Source organism: Arachis ipaensis, chromosome B05 (genome assembly GCF_000816755.2).
Source record: "Arachis ipaensis cultivar K30076 chromosome B05, Araip1.1, whole genome shotgun sequence".
NCBI classification, from domain to species: domain Eukaryota; kingdom Viridiplantae; phylum Streptophyta; class Magnoliopsida; order Fabales; family Fabaceae; genus Arachis; species Arachis ipaensis.
Window position 1 is genome coordinate 82,117,737 of NC_029789.2, and position 7,543 is coordinate 82,125,279.

At 33.5% G+C, this 7,543-nt stretch overlaps 1 long non-coding RNA gene across 2 annotated transcripts; it reads left to right on the forward strand.

The window, feature by feature from the left end:
* LOC107643706 lies at positions 3,274 to 7,173 on the forward strand. 2 transcript variants are annotated; one of them, XR_002363149.1, is made up of 3 exons: positions 3,274 to 4,110; positions 4,196 to 4,347; positions 7,152 to 7,173. It is a non-coding gene; the product is annotated as an uncharacterized LOC107643706 (long non-coding RNA). The 2 variants fall into 2 exon arrangements; XR_002363148.1 differs by having other exon boundaries at positions 3,274 to 4,347.

The following is a 7,543-nucleotide window of genomic DNA, read 5'->3' on the forward strand; positions in this document are numbered from 1 at the left end:
TTGAGCCTAATGACATGGTTACATTATTTAACCATAAAATTTTATTCTTGTGTGTTTGCTTCTCTATGATTGTAATCTATATTTTGTTCCATCCTATATGTCCAATATTTAATGTGTTATATGCATGCATATGATTGAGGTCATTATCTTATTAACTCACTTACCCCAAATAGCCTACCCTTCCATTTACCTTTGTTAGCCAATTTGAGCCTTTTAATCCCATTTGTTCTATATTTTACCACATTACTATCCTTAAGCAGAAAAATAAGTAATACCCCAAATTGAATCTTTGGTTAGCTTAAGATAGAAATTGTGTGTCAAAAAAGAGTGGGAAAATTGTGGGAACATGGGTTAATAAGGGAATGTGTCATGATAAAATATTGGGAATTTAGGCACCTATTCATGTGAAACTAGAAAAATTATAAATCTGTGCATTGATAAGCTATGTTTATTTTTACTTTTACATAAAAAAAATCCAAAAATATTCAAATAAATAAGTGATTAGATAAATGAATAAGGGGACAAAATTACCCCAAAGTTAAGTTCAGTTTAATGAAAAAAAATATTCAATGCATATGTGATACAAGTTGAGAGAAAAGTTGATGCATGAGTATGTGAAACAAAAGTGGGAAAAATTTGGGTAGCTAAGGATGATTTAAGAAGAAAATAGAGTATGTATGTTAGGTGATAGCTTAGGATAATCAAAGATTCAATTTATAGCTCACTTAGCCATATATATACCCTCACCTTTACCTTGGCCCCATTACAACCTTGAAAAGACCTCATGATGTTTGCATTGGTGCATTAAATACTTGTTGATTGGTTAGGTGAAGAACAAGGTTTAGAAAGCATGATTAGAGAAGAGTAGAGTGATTACCCTATACACTAGAGTGACTAGAGTGCATATACACCATCAGTAAGGGTTTAATGCTTAATCCTATATTCCCTGCTTTCATGAGTTGTCTTCCTACGAGTCTACTTGTTTTTACTGTATAATTTGAACTAGTGGAATTTGATTTATTTTTGTCATGAAGAACTTATTTATTTTTAACTAAGTAGGAAAATCATTTTATCATATAGTTGCATTCATATACATAGGTTGCATTGCATTGCATGAGTCTTACTTTTCCCTACTCATTTGTTTTATCTCCTTGAGCTAAGCATGAGGATATGCTAATGTTTAAGTGTGGGGAGGTTGATAAACCACTATTTTATGGTTTATCTTGTGTTTAATTGAGTGGTTTCATCTAGTCTTCACCCACTTATTCATACTAATTGCATGATTTTACATTTTCCTTCCTAGTATTGTTCTATGATTGAAAACTTGCTACGTAGAGATCTTTAGTTAGTATATTTTAATTCCCCTTTATACCATTCGATGCCGTGATCCGTGTGTTAAGTGTTTCAGGCTTTATAGGGCAGGAACGGATTAGAGAATGGAGAGGAAGCTTGCAAAAATGGAAGGATCACAAGAAACTAAGGAGATGATCAGCGAACATCGACGCGCGCGCATGGCTCACGCGAGCACGCGGAATGGAGAAAATTGCAGCGACACGTGTGCGTGCCTGACGCGTACGCGTGGATTGGAGTCTGCACAAATGATGCGAACGCATAGATGATGCGTACGCGTGACAAAGAAAATCGCTGAATGACGCGCATGCGTGGACGGCGCGTACGCGTGACCTACGCGATCTGCAGAAATAACAGAAAATGCTGGGGGTGATTTCGGGCCGTATTTTGACCCAGTTTTTGGCCCAAAAACACAGAATAAAGTTAGCGAACATGCAGAGACTCAACACACTTTTTTTTACACACATTGATACATTCTCATTAGGATAGTTTTAGGTTTTAGATCTGAATCTATAGAGAAATTACAATTCCTCTAGGTTCTCTTCTACATTCATAGTTTATTAGTTTTATACCTTTGGATGTTGAAGAGTCATTACCTTCGTTGAAGATACTATTCTAGTTTGTTTCTTTACTTGCTCATTTATTTATTCCATATTCTTAATTCTTGTTTAAAGTAGTAATTGGATTATTTTCATGGATTGTTAGTGAAAAGGATTACTTTTATCATTAATTAATTCTCAAAGCTTTATTTTATTCAATTCATCATGTCTTCTTCTTATATTTTTGTGAGCGTTATATTCATGTCAATGGAGTAGACTCCATACTTGACATGGGGGTTGATTAAAAGGAGACACTTGAGTTAGAAGGCTTAAGTGCTGATTAAACTGGAAGTTGTTGGCTAGTTCTGTATTTACTAACGCTAGACCTTCCCAAGGGAGAGGACTAGGATTTGCGAATAAGAGTTAGCTCAATCACTTGACTTTCCTTTATTTAGTAAGGGTAACTAAGTGAAAACTGTAACAACCCTAGTTTTGAAAATCAAATAATTAGTTTGTGATTTATTATATTTGTTGATAACTTTATTTTAAGAAAATTATTTTACTAAAGGTAATTAAATACATTTTCATGATAATTGAAGCTTAAATTAATTAGAATTTTTATATAATCTTTATTAGATATTTAGTATAATTAAAATTATAATTTTGATAATTGAAAAATAAGAAGAATTGTATAATTTGATTTAAATAAATTCTATTTTGAATGAAATATGTTATTAATTTGAACTCCTAGAAATTATTTTATTAGAAATGATTAGATTAATATTTATAAATACTTTAAGTTTAAGTCAATTAATATTTATGTACAATTTTTATTATAATTAATTATTTTATAAATTGAAATTAAAGTTTTGGTTATAATTGAAATTATAATTTTGATAATTGAAAAATAAGAAAGCATTGTATAATTTAATTTAAATAAATTCTATTTTGAATGAATTATGTTATTAATTTGAACTCCTAGAAATTAATTTATTAGAAATGATTAGTTTGATTTTTATAAATGCTTTAAGTTTACGTCAATTAATATTTATGTACCATTTTTATTATAATTAATTATTTTATAAATTGAAATTAAAGTTTCAGAGATAGAAAAATAATAGAGATTTGTATGATTTAATCTAGAAAATTGATATTTGAATTTAAATTGTACTTTACAAAATATAATTAACTTGTTCATTTTATAATGTAAATTAGAAATAATTGATTGCACTTAGCCATATGTTGATAAATAATGTTCCTAAATATTTTTTATAAAGTATATTTGATTTTAAAATTACTCTACTATTCTATTTTATCAAAATATCTATTCATATCTATCCACATTACTTTATAAAATCCCTAATTTCTAATCCTAATTCACAAATTGAATCAGAAACCCTAATTCCTAATTTCAAACCCTAACCCTTCCACCCTCACCATCCCTCAGCCGTACCCCACCCCCCTTCCTAAACACAACACGCATAAACAAAAGAAAGAAACAGAGAAATGAAAAAGGGAGAACAGAGGGCTTGGAATCGGAGAGGAGGGAGACGCCGTCGTCACCTCCGTCGGGTGTCACCATCGGTCACTGCTACCTCACCGTCGCCTCCTTCGTCGCGCGCTACTGCCGGCCTGGAATCGCCGCCACTGCACCTTGCCCGCTTGTCGCCGCCGTTCCGTGGAGTCCGCCCTGGTGCCGGTTGATCAGAGATGAGGGATAGGCGTCGAGAGAGAGATGCAATGGAGGTCAGAGGGAAGAGCTGCCATCACCGCCGTCCCGTCTATGAAGCCTGAGCTCGCGTTGCCGTCCTGAGCTTCGGCGCCGCCGTGGAGGAGAGTGGAGTAGTCACCGCCGTTGGAGAGAGGGAGAGCCAGAAGAGGACGAGACGTGTGAGAAAGGAGACGCACAGGGGAGGAACCGTTCCTCTGCCGCCGCTATCGCCGGAATTTCTGGTCGCCGTCGTCGTTCATGGTAAGTCAGTTAAGTCATAGCCATGAGAACCGCTACCTCTGAACCCCAGTTGCTCTGTAACAATCCTGTATTTTCCTCTGATATTGTCGACTCTGTTCTGCTTTTCTTTTGTTTTGTCGTTCTTACTTCGTTGGTGTCCTTGTTGTTCTAACCGATTTGATTGGTGCTGCTGCTAAGACGTATGCCCTGCTCTCTGGTTTCTGTTTTTCCGAGTACCAGAGCTGCTGCTCCATTCCCGTATTTCTTTTGGTAAGATAGGTTTTGTTCTACAATCAATATTCTGATTACTGCTCCTTTGATGATCTGTTCTGTTTTACCCTTGTGTTTGCTTCAGCCTCTATTAAATTCCCTTCCAAAATTGCTGTTGCTGCTACTAGAGTTGTGGGTGATGCCGCTGCCATTCCAGTTGTATTGGAATGACTACCTGCCACAATTTGGGGATAAAGGAAATTGTTACGTTAAATAATACGATTCTGGCTAATTGAGGTAGGGGATTCATTTTAAAATTAACAGTTTTATACTTATGAATGCCAATGAGGTTTAGTAAGTAATTGCAAATAATTCATAAATATGATTAATTGTTAGGAATAAGCTTGGTTTGAAGTTGTGAAATTTGGATAAAGTTTGGTATTGAGATGATATTCTAGTGCTTTAATTAGTTTATTGAGTTTAGGTTATGGCTGTAAATGTTGCTGGGTTTTGTTATCATGAGTAATTAATTTGACAAGGTTAATTTTGGTTAATGCTGGAACCGATATTGGTTTTTCGAATTTTGATGGATTTGTTGGAAATCCTGATCTTATGTGATATTGTTGAATTAGTTTAAATCTGGTTGTGAATTATATTTTGAATTACTAATTTTATGTGATGAGTTGGCCGAGATTTTGATCTTGAGTGAGTTATTTCGAATTGATTGATATTGAATTGGAATTTTAGTATATTGGAATGGCTGTGAAATGAACTTGTGACGGGTTGAAATTAGTTGAAATGGGGCTGTGAATGATTTATTTAATGTTACTTATTAAACCGAAAACTGTTGAGCTAAGTATTAAAAATCTAACATTTTGATAATTGATGAATGGAGTTTAGATTAAGGCTGTGATTGTGACTGGTTCTGTTGCTATGAGTGATTGATTAATTGATAAGATTATTTCTGGCTGAGTTGTGGCTGTATTTTGATTATTAAGAATAAGTTCTTGTTGTTGTTTTTAGTTATCTGATGTAACGGAACAGCTGTGATACTGACAACGACTGTTTGGAATTGGCTTTGATGGTTGCTAAAGTTGATTTATAATTAATTAGAATTAAGTTTGAGAACAGTTAAAAGATTGAAGTTTGATTACCAAATCATTCTCTTTAAATTTGACTTTTAAAACAAAATAGTAACTTTACTAAAGAGTAAATGACATCATTTAAAAAAAAATTAGAATTATGAAAGGCTGATTTTTGGGATTACTAGTTGATTAAGTTTAATTTTGAAAGGATTCTATGATATGTGAAAAGTAAATATGAATTGATGAGATTGGAGTTGGATTGATGGATTAGTTGGAATTGTGGAGTATGATTGACTTGTTAATTATTATGAACTGTGAATGTCTGATTGATTGAGAATTACCCGTTTGAAAATTGTTGAGAAAAGGGCTGGTGATTTATGGAGAAAGAGGGAACCCGTAAGGGTGGCTAAGTCCGAGTTTTAGGGGAGATGCTGCCGAAATTTTATAAAATCTGAGGTTTTATTTGAAAAGTTATTTTAGAAGATTTGGATTTGGAAAATGATATTATTTAAGTTTTAATTAGTTAAGAAAAGAATTATTCTACTTTGAAGTCGATTTACCAAGAAAAGGTTTATACTTTGAAAATAAATTATTTAAGGAAGTAACCATGTTTTGAGATTGAATTAATATGAAAAGAATTATGTTTTGGGTTTAAAATAAAGGATTGCTGTTTAGAAGTTTGATGAATTTATAATATTTGAATTTGAATAGTAAAGAGAGATGATTTTTTAATCTTTGGAAAATTAGTAAACTTGAGGAAGTTTTATTTGATTACTTCTAATGAAAGGTTATGTTTTGAAAAGTGTTTAATGAATTTAAATAAATGATTTTCTTGAGTCTTTGATAGAGAACTAAGCTGAAAGATAGCTTTAAAAGTTGGCTTGAGTCAAGATTGCTAAAGTAGAGATTATGACTGGCTTGATGGTTAAGATTTTTATGGATAAATGCCTGAGAAAGATAAGAATGGTTTAAAGAAAAATGTTAAGAACTAAAAGGGAAAGAGAGAATGAAGAATTGATATGTGGATTGTTGAGATTTAGAAAAGAAAATGAAAAATGATAAAATACGGGAAAACCCCACGAACTGTTAGTTATTTAACTACGGGGAAAACCCATGAATTGATAATTGGTACAATTTGGGAAGTACCCACGAACTGAATGATCATTGATCTCGAGGAAACCTATAGATTGTTATTTGATTTATATGCGGGAAAAACCCACAGACTGATAATCATTGATTACGGGAATAACCCATGAATTGTTGTATGTTGATCTCGGGTATAACCCACGAACTGAAGATCGCTATGTTATTGTGTATTGATCTCGGGTATAACCCACGAACTGAAGATCTTTGTTTTGTTTGTGAATTGATCTTGGGGACGCCCACGAACTGAGGATCACTGTTTCCCCTTGTGCGTATATAATGGGGTCGGGTTTCGCGCCGACTGCCGATAGTCACGAAGGAGTGGTATTCTTACCACCGACACATATGCACCAAGGACACAAAGGGAAGCCATATCTGGGACTTGTTCCTAGGTAATGTCGGGCTGCAGGGTGTAAACCGACACATGAGCTCATAGCCTGCTTAGGACAGGCATGCAACATAGTAGTTGTGCATTTGCATTTGGTTGTGTTTGCTTGTATTACTTCTCTGTGATTGTGTTGCTTGTTATATTGTGATTTGTTTGTGTGATGAATTGAGTTTCTTCATGTGCTAATAGTCTGTGAATGTATAGAGATGATTAATAATTGTTTGTTGTGGCTGAGAATCAATTATGTGGCTGAAAGATATTTAATATGACAAGTTTTGCGATTGAGATCTGTTTTGGGTTTAGAGATTTAAAGAAAGTAATTACTTATCTAAGGTAAGATTAAAAAGTATTTCAAAGGGTTTGACAAAAATAGTTTATTAAGTAAAAGTTAATTATTTGCATGTTAATCATTACTTTTACGGCACTCCCATTCCCTACTGAGAACGTGTGGTTTGTTCTCACCCCAAAATCCTCCACCTTTTCAGTGACATAGGTTTGAAGACTCAGTTTGAAGCTGCGGGCGATTCTAGCATTTATTTACGAGTTAAGTTTATGACTTGAGTTTCTTTCATAGAATTCCCTCGCCTTTGTACCTTTAGTTTTTATTTTATGCAGAGGGATAGGATTTGTATCTGAGTTTTATTTGAAATCTTTTGTATGACAGATATTATTATTAATAATTATGTGATTATTATTACTTGAAATGTTTGCTATATGATTTTAATCAATAAAAACAAAAAAATTTTCTGGTATTTTCTATAAAATTGAATCGCGATATCGAACTAAAGGCTTAATGGTAAATAGTTAATAAGGTAAACAGGTCAGTAACGCCTTACTTTTGGTACGATCATGACGTATTGGAAGTTGGGTTGTTACA